This window comes from Triturus cristatus, chromosome 7 (genome assembly GCF_964204655.1).
Source record: "Triturus cristatus chromosome 7, aTriCri1.1, whole genome shotgun sequence".
NCBI classification, from domain to species: Eukaryota; Metazoa; Chordata; class Amphibia; order Caudata; family Salamandridae; genus Triturus; species Triturus cristatus.
Genome location: NC_140590.1, coordinates 399,668,046 through 399,682,397, shown reverse-complemented (window position 1 = coordinate 399,682,397; position 14,352 = coordinate 399,668,046). Strand labels below are relative to the sequence as shown.

Sequence of the window (14,352 nt, the reverse complement as noted above, 5' to 3'; positions counted from 1 at the left end):
GGATGCTTGAATCTTGCTTTTGGAGTACTATTCCAGGATCTGTTTTTGAGGCAAATGTGTTTACAATTGTACAACATCGGGTTATTAGTTGTGAAGGATGTGAGTCCTTCACAAGAAATAAGTCTGCATGGAACCAAGCACTCTATGCTAACATTTGACTCTCTCAGGATAGCGAAGCAGAGCAGTCCAAGGCCTATTCAGGGGAAGTGGTTTGAGCTAGCAATCTAAATTAATTGGCACGCAGAACCAACTCTCACCAAATTATTATCCAGTCAGTGCTTTTCCTTTAAAAAAGGAAAAATACTTTTATTACACACACATTACTAAACACTATGTATTAAAATACAAATATATACACACCAGGTAGAAGTGACTACCACATTACACACATTGTGGCTCCTGAACCCTATAATCACAGTACTCCCACCTACACCAGATGCAACATCACAATATAAAGAGTGAAAGTATAGATAAAGCAGGCCTATTACACATTTGTCAGTGTCGCATTATTAAAAGTAACGGTGTTATACTTTGTCAATGTAACACCATTAAAACGAATAAGACAATAGAATACTCAAAAGCATTAAATATAATGTACAAACTGCATTGTCAATACCAATTTGGTCAATAAAGAATTTTCAATCAAAACGTGTTAGTGGTTTTTTTTTTACCAACATTAGACTGACACTGCAATCAGAGGTCAAACCACAAGGAGATCCTGCACTCCAGAGCCCAAGAACAAAAGTTCAATCTCTGGGAGTGCATAAGATTAGCTAAACTGTATCCTCATGTCATACATCCTATGACCTGGTAAACATGGGTGACTTTGTAGTAAAAACACTTCTGAGGTGATGCTAAACACTTTTGAGGTGATGCCGCACTCCCTTCAGCTCCCCACACACTTGAAAAAGAGTTGGGCACCACAGGGAAGGCATGTTAATTTACAGCCCCCTGCATATTACAGGACACTCATCGATCCGTTCTTGTGGATATTACCTCAGCAGCAACTCCCAACTGCTTTCAACTGCGGCCTCGTGCTGCGGGTCATTTTGTCCCTTTAATTTCTGGGTGCACCGATCCTACCCGGGATACCAACAGACTCTGCCATATTAAGAGCAATGGGGAGCCCCAAAGCTTGTGCTGCTGACACTGGGCCTGCACCTTGAGTCTCCCCAACTCCGTGCTTTGGAGGCCTGGTGGGAACAGTAAAGTATTTTTGAATTCTTGATGGATGACTTGTAGATCCTGTTGGGGCGTTGAATGCACGCTGTCATTCTGGTTGTCTGATTTTATTTCTCAATAGGGTTCCTAACATATTTAACTCGGTCTTCAATTTCTCTATTAGTTGATGAAGCCATTAAGAGTAATGCATGAGATTATCATTAGGGGTATCAGTTTGTCAAAGTTTTAGGAGAACCAGTTGTAGAGGTGTTCTACTTGAATTTTTGAGTTTGGGAAGCAGATGGTAGGGAGGTGGGAATGAAATGCTGACAGGCTGTGTTTGTTCCAACGTTGTAGTAGATTTAGACGTATCACTTTATTCATCATTGGTTGAATGTGGGTATGGAAAAAGCTCATCTGGGAAGAGGGGCCAGAGGATTACAGGTGGTTAGTGGTAACAAACCATGGGTTGAGGATGAAGCTGGAGGCAAGAAAAGTTGAGCTACCAGTCATGATATTGTCCTCTGGGTACAGAAGGGGGACAAGGTTATTGGCAATGTAAGGGATAGCAGGAGACAAAGTAGAAGGAGGTTGGTTATTTAGAAAAAACAGCTGAAAGGCATTAGATATGGAAGTAATTATGAGGAAAAAAGGGTGGGTAACAAATAGTGGATAGAGTCCACGGGTGATAGAGGTAGGGCATAAGGTAAGGGAGTGTTATGATGTTACATTCAAAACGTAGTGTAGGAAATAGTACAGTGTATGTTAAAGGAAGGCACTGCTTCCAAAAACGACCACTCTTACTTGGTAATTAGGTGTCCATGGGGTACACTAAATCGGCTTCAAAGAACTACCAGGTACTTATGAGTCAATGGGGTTCATCTAGTAGCAAAGAATTCACATCCTACAGTAAGTTACAGATTCCAAAAGCAATAAAACATCAAGTTGGATTCAGTATGTTGTGCATACAATGCATACTAAGGTTGTATGGAATCCAATATGGACAGGAATGGAAATACAGTTTGCTATTACAGGTAGTAATCGGTGGTTAGCTTGGTGTACCATCGGGATCAAGGGCTAGAATTATGGCTGTATGCCCTAACCTTTCCTGGATAATCTTGGAAAAAATGTTAGGTAGACCTGGTGAGGCATATGGTATCGTGGGCACTGCAGACCGGGAGGAACCAGACTGAGGAAGGATTCTCTAGTTTTGACAGGAGAGTATTTGCAGACCCAGTGGGGAGGTGCCCAGAGGAACACTTTAGCAAGCAAAAAGATGCTGCAGTCTCAGAGTTACACAACCTGTAATGTGAAACAACATACTAGGTACAAAAGAAATCTGGTTCACTCCAAACAATTTCTGTATAGGTAGAAGGCAATGCTCCAAATCCCTACATCTCATCTCAGTCACTATAGTACTGTAACTTTTCCCAGTCCATGCGCCCTGGCCTCTTGACTTACAATATTTATTTAACCTGAGCCACAGAAAACCAAAGCTCTTATCAGTCTATGGCACCATCATAGCAAGGATGCCATAGGCTTAATGGAAACAAGAAAAATACCGCCCCCCCCCCCCCCACCCCCTGGGGCAATTGTACCTTCTGCGCTATTGATAGCTATCCCATGCAACAAGCACTGCATGCTAAATGTAGCTCTTCACGGTTCCGACAGTGCTGCCCACACTCACTGTAGTCCAACTTAGTGTAAGGAAGCATGACTGGAGACACTTTTCAAAGCTTAGTCTGGCTTGAGCATTGGGAATCTGTATACTAAATCCACTTGTGCGAACTTCAGAGAAGGAAAGGTTGGCGGTTAGCACAATGTCTCTGGAATGAGGCAGGGTATGCATGTGGAGAATGTGCAACACAGCAGCATGCTGCCACGGTACGACAATATCCAGCAGGCCATGAACATTTCCATATGTCGAAGAGGTGGTAGGCATCTTGGATTATTTGGATCTGACTGCTCATGTTTCATGGCATCTTCACTAGGCAATCATGATACAATGTTGCTAGAGCCCAGACCCTGCTGCACAGACATTAGATTTCCCTTGCCAAGATATGCTGCTTTGTAAGGCTCTGTTTTGAAGGACATTGGGAATCCAAAAAATGTTGTGCTGTTGATGAAAATGAACTTTGGGCTACTACTTATTGAACATTTTAACTGAACTCCTTAAGACTTGAAGTTGTTATATTATTGCAAATTGTTACCCAGATGGAACAGAAAGTATTCTTAGACAAAATTGTACTGCACATGCATTTGTTATACACAAGGCATTCGATTTCTAGCAGGCACATGTGAGCTGCTAATAGACAACAGCTGAATATTAACCCTTTCTGTTATTTTGTAGTTCTAAAAAAGAAGAATCTATAATTTACCTTCCATTAGAGAGTGCATAGTGGTGATGATTGAGATGGTTATTCAAAAACATCAGGAGCATGGTAGATCTGGTTACACTGACATATTGCTATGGTATAACTATTCACCAATAACAATTAAGCACAGAAACCTAAATAGGTCACAAAATCTCTTTGTATTGTAGAACTACTACACCCCACAGATATCCTTGATCAAAAGAAGTGACGAGTCAATGTGGAAAGCCATGTGTCTTGTTTTTTGTCTCATACCCCACTCCCCTTTCCCTAATTTCCACAGCCTTTAATACTCATGTGGATGTGATCATCGGCGGAAGAGGAGAGTGGCAGAAAAGTGCATGGCCCCTGTTGGAATCCAAGCACAAAGGTTAAGGAGTCCTGATATTTAGTTCCCTATGCCTCCTGTATGTAATGCATTCTGTAACTTGAAAGTAGACTTAGCATTTACCTTGTATTGTGCACGATCTTATCAACTGTGTAGGATCTCTTACAATGTGCAAGAGTCAACCTACGTTCAAATAGCTGCCCTATTTTATATCAACACTGTACCTGTGTACTTTGTTTCCTCTATATAAACACATTGCTGCAAGCTTGTGGAGCATCACATAAGCACTATAAAAAGGGAGTTGCTTTGGGCAAAAAATAATAATTATTATTATTATTAGTCGCTGCCAAAGCAGCCTTCTTTCCCATAGTGGTTTCAATTGGGGTTATACTATAACATAAAAAAGAAAAACAATCACATTTGTAAAGTAAAAAAAAAAAAAAATGTAAAATATCTTGGAGCCATCCCTTCGAAAGTTGCAGAAAATGAATCCAAAATGCATACGTTTACACAAACATTCAATGCAAATCTCTGTTTATAAGAATTCAAAGTATCCCTCAACTTTGAGCGAAGCTGGAATTATTTTTTAAGTTGATGGCAGAACAATTGATGGTTAAGATCAGTTTAAATCAATTCAACACCGGCCTAGATGTTCCGTTTGGCACCACATCATACATTGTACAGTAACATAAATGACACAAAAGAGTTCCAATTTAAAACATCTAAAAGCTTCAGTTTACTTCTAGAGAGATCATGGGGAATCCAGTCTTTCTAACTTTGAGTGCAGCCTCATCTTACTAAACAAAGGCCATGGGATGTAGCATATTTTGCTTTAGGCAGAGTGTTTATCTGAGCCAAAGTTCTTTTTAAACAGAAAACGTAACAAAGGTTTATCCTAGTATGTGTTTATGCACAAGAAGTCTATTCTACTAGACTAAAAGGGACATTTGCACCATCCACCCATTCCCATTACTGCTCCTATTTTTTTCTGTTGGTGACTACTGTCTTGTTATGCTCTGTTCTTATATTTTGGAGCTTTTGGTCCAATAATATTCTACCCCCTTTCCAATGAAATAAGCAGTGGTCAATGTGTGGCATTATCCCTTTGAAGCACTGCCTCTATCCTGACATGCAGAGACTCTCAAATTATGGTCTGGACTTTCCCTCTCCGAACACCACAATTTTTGCCTTAGGCATACATTATTTAGATACAACATGTGTCTTCCCTGATGTGTATATTGTTTACACTAGCTATACAGCCTAGGCCTAGAGGCACCATCTTTTTAGGTTACGATTAGTAGATGATTTTGAAACAAATGGAAATAGCGTAGGCAGTCAGTGGTTAACCTAAAAATATGGCACGTTTTTTCCCCTTCGCCAAGGACCCCCTGCACAAATATAGCAATTCCCCGCCAATTAGCAATCCTTTTAGGTTCAGTACATCTTACAGAGGAGGATCTCACCCATTGCAACTAGAGTATGTCATTTGTTGCATAGCACTTTTCCGCCTGGGTTTTATTTTCCACCAAAACGTAAGTTCTCTACAATTGAGTCCAGAGATCACACTTAAGGCAAGATCTGCATTTTTGCACTCAGTCTCATGACATTTCTTCTCTCATCCAGTCCCCATCCATACCCCTTGTTTATACTATTCTTATTCTAGGATTTAACCCTTGTGCCCTCTAATAAGAGTGTTACTTTTCATGTCGCTCTCCTTTGATTCTTCACCAGTAATTGTTTTCTACGTTTGCCCCATTTGACTGACCAAGTTGTTGCTACTGGTCCACTATGTCCTTAAGCTCACGCCGTGTCAAGTCTCCAATTTGGATCAAACGAGGTCTACTGAAAGTTCGGGACTGGGGCAATATGTCTTGCAGATCCGACTTAAATCCAGCTTCCCCGATGTCATCAGAGCTGGACATAAATGGTGGCAATGTGTCCTGCAGCTCTGGCTTAGCTCCAGCCTCCCCGCTTGGGTCCATTAAACATTCACAGAGCTGGGCATCGGAGACGGTTTTATCTCACGGTCTACTCTCACCCTGCGTGTGCATTTCCTGTGACTCCTCGGCCAGTTTCGCGTCGTTCTCCAGGGTCTGCTGAAGCTCGTGGATGGAGCTGAGAAGGACGTGGAACTGTTTGCGCTTCAGCTCCAAGCGGTCTTCCGTATCTCCTTTGGTTTGAGTCAGGCGCCCTAGCTCCACGCTCAAGCCCTCTAGCTGCCCCAGCGTCTCGTGTCTGTCCGGGTGCCTTTGAATCACCTTGCCCAGGGAGTCGTATTCCTGTCGGTTTTTCCGAATCTGCTTGGCATGCAGGATCTGCCTCTTGCAGTCGGAGATCTTCTCGCGGGCTGCAGCAATACTGCTCTCTATGTCCGCGTACATCTGCTCATAATTGAACGTCTCTCGCAGGTTCATGTTGAACACCAGAAGCGCTTTTCCCATGGCGAACTCGCACTGCGAGACTGTGGCGAGCATCTGCTGGTAGGAGACGTCCCCGTCCTCAGAGTCGGAGTGACACCACTTCGCGAAAGACTTCACTAACAGGCTGAGGCGTCGGTCATCACCGGCACCGTCGCCATCGATTAGGAGCCGCTTACGGATAATTTCGTCATCGGTGACAGCCCCCATGCCTTAGACGTCCTAAACCAAGAGTCAAGTAAGTCGCAGCAGTCACCCTGATCCGGCTATCACAACGCGAAAGTCGCCGAGCTACAAACTGCCACAAAACCACACGTGTTACAGAGACCACCAAAACAGAAGGAGGACTCTGCACTTTAACGGAAATAAAAACTATCACTCAAAACACAATAGAGAGTGAAGAAGGACTAGGTTATATAAACTCCTTTCCCTGCTTTTTGTCTGTTGATTGTTGGCAGCCATCTTCTAACGTCTTCTAACGTCATAAAGGACAGTCAGTGGTGCAGAAAGGAGCAGGATAAGACGAATGCTTTTTGAAGTCGAATCAGTTAAAATATTTGTGGACTATTTAGTTACACTCTCTTAATGAAGATTATGTGATTACAAACTTTTCTGGATGTACCAATTGCAAGAGCAGACAGCTGACTCCTCATTTATGTCGTCTGTTGCTCAAAGTGGCCTTTGTCTCTAGTCCACAACAGAAAGAAAAACACAAATATTGGGGGAACTAGTTAGTATAGGCAATGCACAATGACACTGCTGAGTGACATGCTGAGTGAGCTCTCAGGAAGTGATGTCAAAGCCCTGTCAATCCTTTGGAGGAAAGTGATAGTTCTGTGTCTTTCTTGTTTCTATGTCAAGACCAGAGGCTCTGATTATGCTTCTCATTTCTTTACTACATTCACAGCAGACAATGAAAATAAACTTTTCAGTAGTATTACATTACCCATGAAACCACCATAAAACATGACCAACCATAGAGCATAGCCCTATAGAAGCCCTAACGAAGGTCTCAATGTCCTCTTTCTTTGCTGCTCCGCAGGCAGTTAAGTGCTCTTCACTTATATCCTTATTTGTTCTGCTGATTGATGTTTATGGTTTTACTGCGAGACTACCTCGTTTAGCAGCTGAATTAGGTATTGTTATTCTTTGCTAGCTTTTTGCTCTAGTGTAATTGTTGTGCGGCAGTATTTCCATACCTGTAGCAACGAGCCGCGTTCGAGTCCAGGCTCGTTTCAATATAGTATTGGTTTCACAGCGCACGCGTCTTCATTGTTAGAGTGGCGCTCGTGGTGTCTTTTTTAGGTCTCGCCTGAGCCAGCGTGTTGAAGATTGCATTAATCTCTTAGCATGAGCTGAAAGCCATTTTGTACTTGGCAGCCATTTTAGTTAGCTATGTGCTGGACATTTGCTGTTTCCCTCTCCCAGAGTCTTGCACATGCGCAGATGTGCTTAGCTAGTAGAGTGCACCTGTTCCTAGTATAGAACTGTCAGGCAGTTCTAATTGATGTCAGCAACTTATTACTCCTCCTACTTGTTGACTGTGCAGTTTCTGTATGACCATCTATGTGCATAACTCTTCTCATGTGTACTTGTACCGCCTTTTTCAGCCCCTGTGTGGGTATAAAAGGACCATGCTTCTTCTGTTCAGTGTGCTACTTCACTCAACACCGAAGGGTGCTGTGTGAATGTAGTTCCACCTCATGAGGTTTATTAAACTTTGTATTTTCTATTCCAGTTTCTGTGCCAACTTCTTCCTATTGGTCTGAGGACTCTGTGCAGAGAAGGGCGAACCCCTTGCACTGGTAGGCCTAGCTGAGGTCACCATCAACAAGCGCTTTAGCGCTGCTCTGGCGAGAGCTTTAGTAAACAGGGGATTTGGAAGTGCAAACTAGTGCTTTTCAGGCCTCCAAATACAGTGCATGTACGCCAGGCGCGCGCACCATTTGGGAGCCTGCGTGATCATTTCGCGGCCGCTTTGATGTTCTCAGTGAGCCGTGCGCCCACTGAGAACATCAAAGCGGCCGCGAAAGTGCACACCATTTGCCAGCCTGCGTGCCTCTCTCCCCTTAGAGGGCGCGACGTGCTCTACCCCCTCCCTTATCCCACTTCCTGGCTGTTGCATTTGCAAACAGCATTATTTAGCAATTCAGCCTTTTGCAAATGCAAAAATTCTTCATACATATCGATGTGTGTTTGATCTTGATGTTTAGAATTTTCTATGCAATTTGTTATCCTATCTTTGAAATCACTAGGAACTTGAAGATGGATGACAAACATGTTTCTTCTATTTGATCCTGTGGCAACATGTAATCAAATATTTAACATAATTAACTGTGGCAACATGTAATCATAATATTAATGAACTGATACGTCAGCATACAGGGTTCTCACCTTGGGTTCTCTGCTGGTTTTATTTCTTGCACTGCAACACTTCATACATGTCACAGACTCAGACAAGAACCTCCGAGGCAAGTACTTAATTTGTAAATGAATAATTGCCGGTGTACGGCGCGTGGCCAGAGCAATTAAACATTGGCATGCCGAATAGCATGAGTGGGTAGATCCCCCTCAGGCCTCTTCAATCCACTTGCAGTCATGGACTGCCCTTTATCTCCCTGTTTCAAGTTCCTTCTTTATACCTTTGTGCCCATTTCCCTGTCTTTCATTCTCTCCTTCTTTCTGCTTTGAGTGTTTTTCTCTCTTGCTCGCTGTCAATACCTGATGAGATGAAATAAGTGCCGTTCCCCAAAAATGAGTGCGGGTGGCTCCCCACCTCGACCAACAATCAACTCAAATTAAGCACTGCCTGTCGTGTCTTCGCAGCACCAGTGACGACAGACACGATAGGTTTGCTCAGGACTCTTTATTTTCCCTGTCCTTACACCAGCGTGGCCCTACTCTTACTGCCCTTCCTACGCCCCGCTCCGCCCCTTCCTGTCGGGGCAGTCCTCCTCCTACTCCACCCACTACACTCCACCCTCACAACCACTAGACCACCTCATCTCTACATCTCCCCCTTTGTTAGCAAATGAAGTGAGTCACTAAAGAGTTACATCTCTTCAATCAGCCGTTTGGGCTGGCGGATTGTTTGTCGTGGTCTAAGTGTACGTCCTTCAAGCGCTGCAGTAGCGCCGGCGCCGGGTTCCTGTCCCGGGTGACTGTCGCCTTCGCTCTGTGCTTCTGACTGTCGAGCTCTTGGTGGTGTCATTCGCGACTCAAGCGTCTCTTGCAGAGCTGGACTGCACTTCTGAAAGTGGGACACGTTTCGGGTTACGCGCCTGTTGTCCGACTCCGCTGTCAGCATGGTGCCTTTCTGTCGAATGACTGTTAGAGGTTCCGCTCTGAATTTGCTATCCGTCTTCTTGCATTGCTCCTGCTTGACGACCACGCAGTCTCCTTCGTGGAACGAGAGGGAACGAGCTCGTCTTCTGCCATCCGCATACGTCTTCATGCTTTCTTTGCGAGCTTTGTCAGTGGCTTCCACTTCCTGATGGACGCGGCTGGGGGAAATGGGTCGTAGTGCTCCCTCCCAGGTCGGTATCCGTGACCTGACTGGGCGTCCCAGCATGAGTGTGGCTGGGCATTTGCCTGTGGTGGCATGCGGTGTCGTCCGGTATGCTCGGAGTACATCGTTGAGTGCCACTTGCGGGTCTTTCTTGTACAAAGCAGCCTGCTGGAATGTCTTTTTGAGGGTGGCCATGAATCTTTCAGCCGTGCCGTTGGCCTGCGGCCATAGTGGTGTTACCCGTCGGTGTCGCACATTCATAAGTGTCATGAAGTCACTGAATTCCCGGCCGTTGAAAGGGGGACCATTGTCCGTTTTCACCTCTGTGGGTATTCCCCAGGCTGCAAAAACTTCGTCCAGGATGGTGAGCGTGGCGGCTGCATTGGTGGATGCCACAAACCGGGCGATGGGGAATCGCGAGTATTCATCTATTATGACTAACACATACTTGCCCGACGGCATGGGGCCATAGAAATCCATTGCTAGTTCTTGCCATACTCCTGGCGGTAGGGGCGTCATCTGGAGTGGGGCTGGCGGGTCTCCTTGCCTTACCACTTGGCATTGCAGACAGTCTTTCAGAGTGTGCTCTACCATCTTGTCTAGGAAAGGGAACCAGACGCGTTCACGAAGGGCCCTTTTCGTCGTGACCACTCCTCGATGACTTTCGTGTGCCAGGTTGACGACTCCTTGCCTCAGCTGCTGAGGAATGACAATTCGGTGATCCCGTAACAATAGGCCGTCCGTTGTAACTGATAGTTCCTCACACACATTTCGGAATGCTTGCCACTCCTGGCGTTTTGTTGTGTCACCGCTCTCGTCCTCCGAGTCTTCGTGCCGCCACCGGTTTGTTCGAACTCTTCGCATCACCTGTTGCAACATTGTATCTTGCTGGGTGGCGTCCAGGATGGCCTCTAGGGGGACCGCTGGCGGCCGCGCCTGATCCACTACAAAGTGGATGTATTCATCTGCCATGGACGGTGTGTGACACTGTGAGTCTTCCGGGTGACGCGACATATAGTCGGCCGGGTTGGCCGCCTTCCCTGGTTTGTGCACAATGGTGAACGTGTATTCTTGCAGACGGAGTCCCCACCGTTCAATGCGGGGCGGCATCTTGGACCGTGGATTGCCATAGATGGTGACGAGCGCTTGGTGGTCCGTCACCATGGTGAAATGTTTCCCGTAGATAAACACGTGGAAGTGTTCGCACGCCCACACCACCGCAAGGCTTTCCTTTTCCGGTTGGGAGTAGGCCTTCTCTGTGTCGGAAAGGCTCCGGCTGGCATGGGCCACTATGTGTCGTTGGTCCGTGTCTTTGTCGTATTGGGCCAGGATGGCACCCAGCCCGACGGGGCTTGCGTCCACGGTTATTTCGGTTTTACGATCTGGGCTGAAGTACGCCAGGCTCTCCACCGTGCCCACGGCCCTCTTTATGTCTTGAAATGCTCGCTCGCATTCGGACGTCCACTCAAACACTTGTCCCTGTTTGGTCAGTGTGCGAAGGGGGTGGCTGAGTGTGGCGTAGTCCTTAATGTATCTTGAACAGTAGCTCGCCATGCCTAGGAAGGACCGCACATCACTGACGTCAAGTGGACTCCTGGTGCTGTTCAGAGTGCTCACTTTGTCAGGGTCTGGCTTCATTCCGGCTCCAGAAAAGATGTGGCCAAAGAATTTCAGTTGCGACTGGTGAAACTCGCACTTCTCTCTGTTGAGCGTGAGGTTTGCTTCTAGGAGGGCATGGCAAACCCTGTCCAGGGCCGTGTCGTGGACTTGGATGTTCGCCCCGTAGACTAGAATGTCATCGCTGTAGTTCAGCGTGTTCGGGATGTGATGGATTGTTTGTCTGATAGCTTCTTGAAATATCTCAGCGGCTGATGAGATGCCAAAGTTTAGCCTCTTATATCTGAACAACCCTAGGTGCGTTGCAAACGTCGTGATGTATCGGGAGCTTTCGTGGAGTTCCAACTGGTGGTAGCCTTTGTTGAGGTCCCCGCCTCCATTGTCTTGGCCTGCTCCTCCGTCTGATCGTGGAGTCTCGTGATCTCTTCAATTTCATCTAAGGTGTGGGTCTTCTTCAGTAATTTCCTGCGTAGTGTCTCTGACTGACAGCCGTCAATCACACGCAGCCGTATGGCGTCATCCGTCGAGAAAGCGTCGAACTCGCAGTGGCGCGCCAATCGCCGCAACCGTGTTATGTATGAGCCCATGACCTCATCTTTCTCCTGTCGCGCTCTCTGGAACACGTACCGTTCGTAGTCCACATTCTTCTTATGCACAAACTTCCTATCCAGGGCTGCCCGCACACTGGCATACGTACCCGCGTCTGCGGCGGGGAGTTCCTTTATCATCTTGCTGATGTCCTTTCCCACGAGGTTGCGAAGTGCGATTAGTTGATCTTCGTCCCCTATCACCTTTGAGCCTTTGATATAGTCCTCAAAGTCCTCCACCCATTCTTCCCAGCGAGGGCCCATGCTGCTCCCAACCACGAGCGCTAGGGGCTCCGGAGGGCGCAGGTGCGACAGTCCCATGATGATCGGCTTCGCTTCTTGGCGGGCTGGGGATCGGGCTGGGGATCCATGTTTCGACATCGTGTGGTACGTGAAATGGATACTGCTTCAGCACAGTATGGGCACTGGCAATACTTTTTAGGGGTCTTGATTGTCTATATGTTTGTGCGCCTTGTTCAGGTTTTTTTTTTTTTTTTTTCGTTTGCTCGTGCTTGTTTAAATTTTAGTGGTGCCTGACTTCAAAATGGCCGCTCGGGTCTGTTTGCATGGGACGTCTGGAGACCCACCTGACTTCAAAATGGCCGCCGGCTGGATAACGTGCATGGACATCACACGTGCTGCCGGGCTTTCAGCTCATTCATTTCTAGACTGCGCACTGCTCAGGCGGCCTCCTCTCATCATTCGCTTCACTCAGGGCTTCATAACAGGCAGGTGGGTGAGAGAGTCTGCACACTGCTCTGACCTGGGGGCGCGCGCGTCAGCGTCGTCGTTTCTTCCTGCCCTTCGAGCGCCGACCCTCTTTCAATGCAGGGCGCGGTCCGCGATCTCGCTCTTCCCGCTGCTGGGCTCTCACACGCTCCGGGCGTGTCCCGCGGGTGACGGCGCTTCGGCTGGTTTCCTCGTCAGCGTGCCGGTGTTCTGGGAGAGCGTTTAGCTCGATCCCACTCTCGTCGCCAGCTGTCGTGTCTTCGCAGCACCAGTGACGACAGACACGATAGGTTTGCTCAGGACTCTTTATTTTCCCTGTCCTTACACCAGCGTGGCCCTACTCTTACTGCCCTTCCTACGCCCCGCTCCGCCCCTTCCTGTCGGGGCAGTCCTCCTCCTACTCCACCCACTACACTCCACCCTCACAACCACTAGACCACCTCATCTCTACACTGCCTACGGCTGGAAACCATCCAGGACTGTGGCTCCGACCCTACCCCAGCCCTCAGTTTACTTGTAGAACACACCTAAGTGGTAGTTTCAAGTGGTATCTAATCTGAGCTTTAGAGATATTGCTGTATTCTAGCTGAGTGGTGCAGATAATTTCGATTAGCCAAATTGCGTTAAGTAATCTAGTCTTTCAACCTCTTTTTGTAAAAAACATAAATGTGATCAATTTGCACCAGATAAAGTAATGATGGTAAATGAGGTAATTGAAAAAAATAAAAACTTCAAATGTTTCAGTGATATTTAGTAGGCCTACATCTCTGATCCAACAATGGACCTTAAGTAACACCGTTCCTGCATACATAAAAAGCTAAACCATTTTTCTTTTGAATTCACTTTTTTGTAAACTATCCCCCGTACAGGCATTCACACCTTTTCTTTTGTTGATACGATGCAGTGAAGCCAATCAAACAGAAACCGTAAGCAACAAATCTTATCGGTAAATCCTTTCCAGAGACCAAAATATAAAGCAGTGCATACACGGAAAACCGCCCATTAATCAAACACTCAATTCAGGCCGGGGACGTGGCGTCCTTTTCCTTCAACTGAAACTCAACTGCCAAAGCGAGAGGGAAGGTCTCTGCGCACCGCGGCGCTGCCCGGCCTGTAATTCTTGTACATTTTGAAAGATAAGAAGCAAAGTGAGCAGTTCATCAAATAAAGATGGCAATTATGATTTAATGCGAGGACTGCTCAAACAGCGGCCAGGAGGATAGTCCGTCACAGCTGGCTTTGGAAAGGAAACTTGTGCAGCGCCAGACCTGATTCGCCAGTAGATACATACAGGAAACCAACCCAAGTAGTTCTATACAATAATCTAGTGCTGACTAAGGGGCCCTCTGCCGCTATGTTCAAGTGCGAGGAGTTAGCTGTGCACCTTTTTTGGTTGGAAGTTACAGAAAACAAAATGTGCCTGGCCCCTTCTTGAACTTAAAAAGGAACATGTCAAAAGCTCTAGATAGGGCGATTCTAAAGTTGGTTCAATCATGTGTGCTGTTCATATATATTGCCCTACAATTAGAGAGTTCATTCGTTTTAGCTGGTATTCCCGAAAACAATGTGTGTCGTGGTAAATGAAATGAGCGAAGAATAATAGGATTCGATGGAATCGTATAAGTGCATATGG

The 14,352-nt window shown here is 46.3% G+C and overlaps 1 pseudogene across 1 annotated transcript; it reads right to left on the bottom strand.

Moving 5' to 3' along the window:
* Positions 1-276: 276 nt before the first annotated feature.
* LOC146809785 (THO complex subunit 7 homolog pseudogene) lies at positions 277-6,629 on the bottom strand (annotated as a pseudogene). Its single transcript, XR_014966486.1, has one exon. The product of XR_014966486.1 is annotated as a THO complex subunit 7 homolog pseudogene (transcript).
* Positions 6,630-14,352: the final 7,723 nt, after the last annotated feature.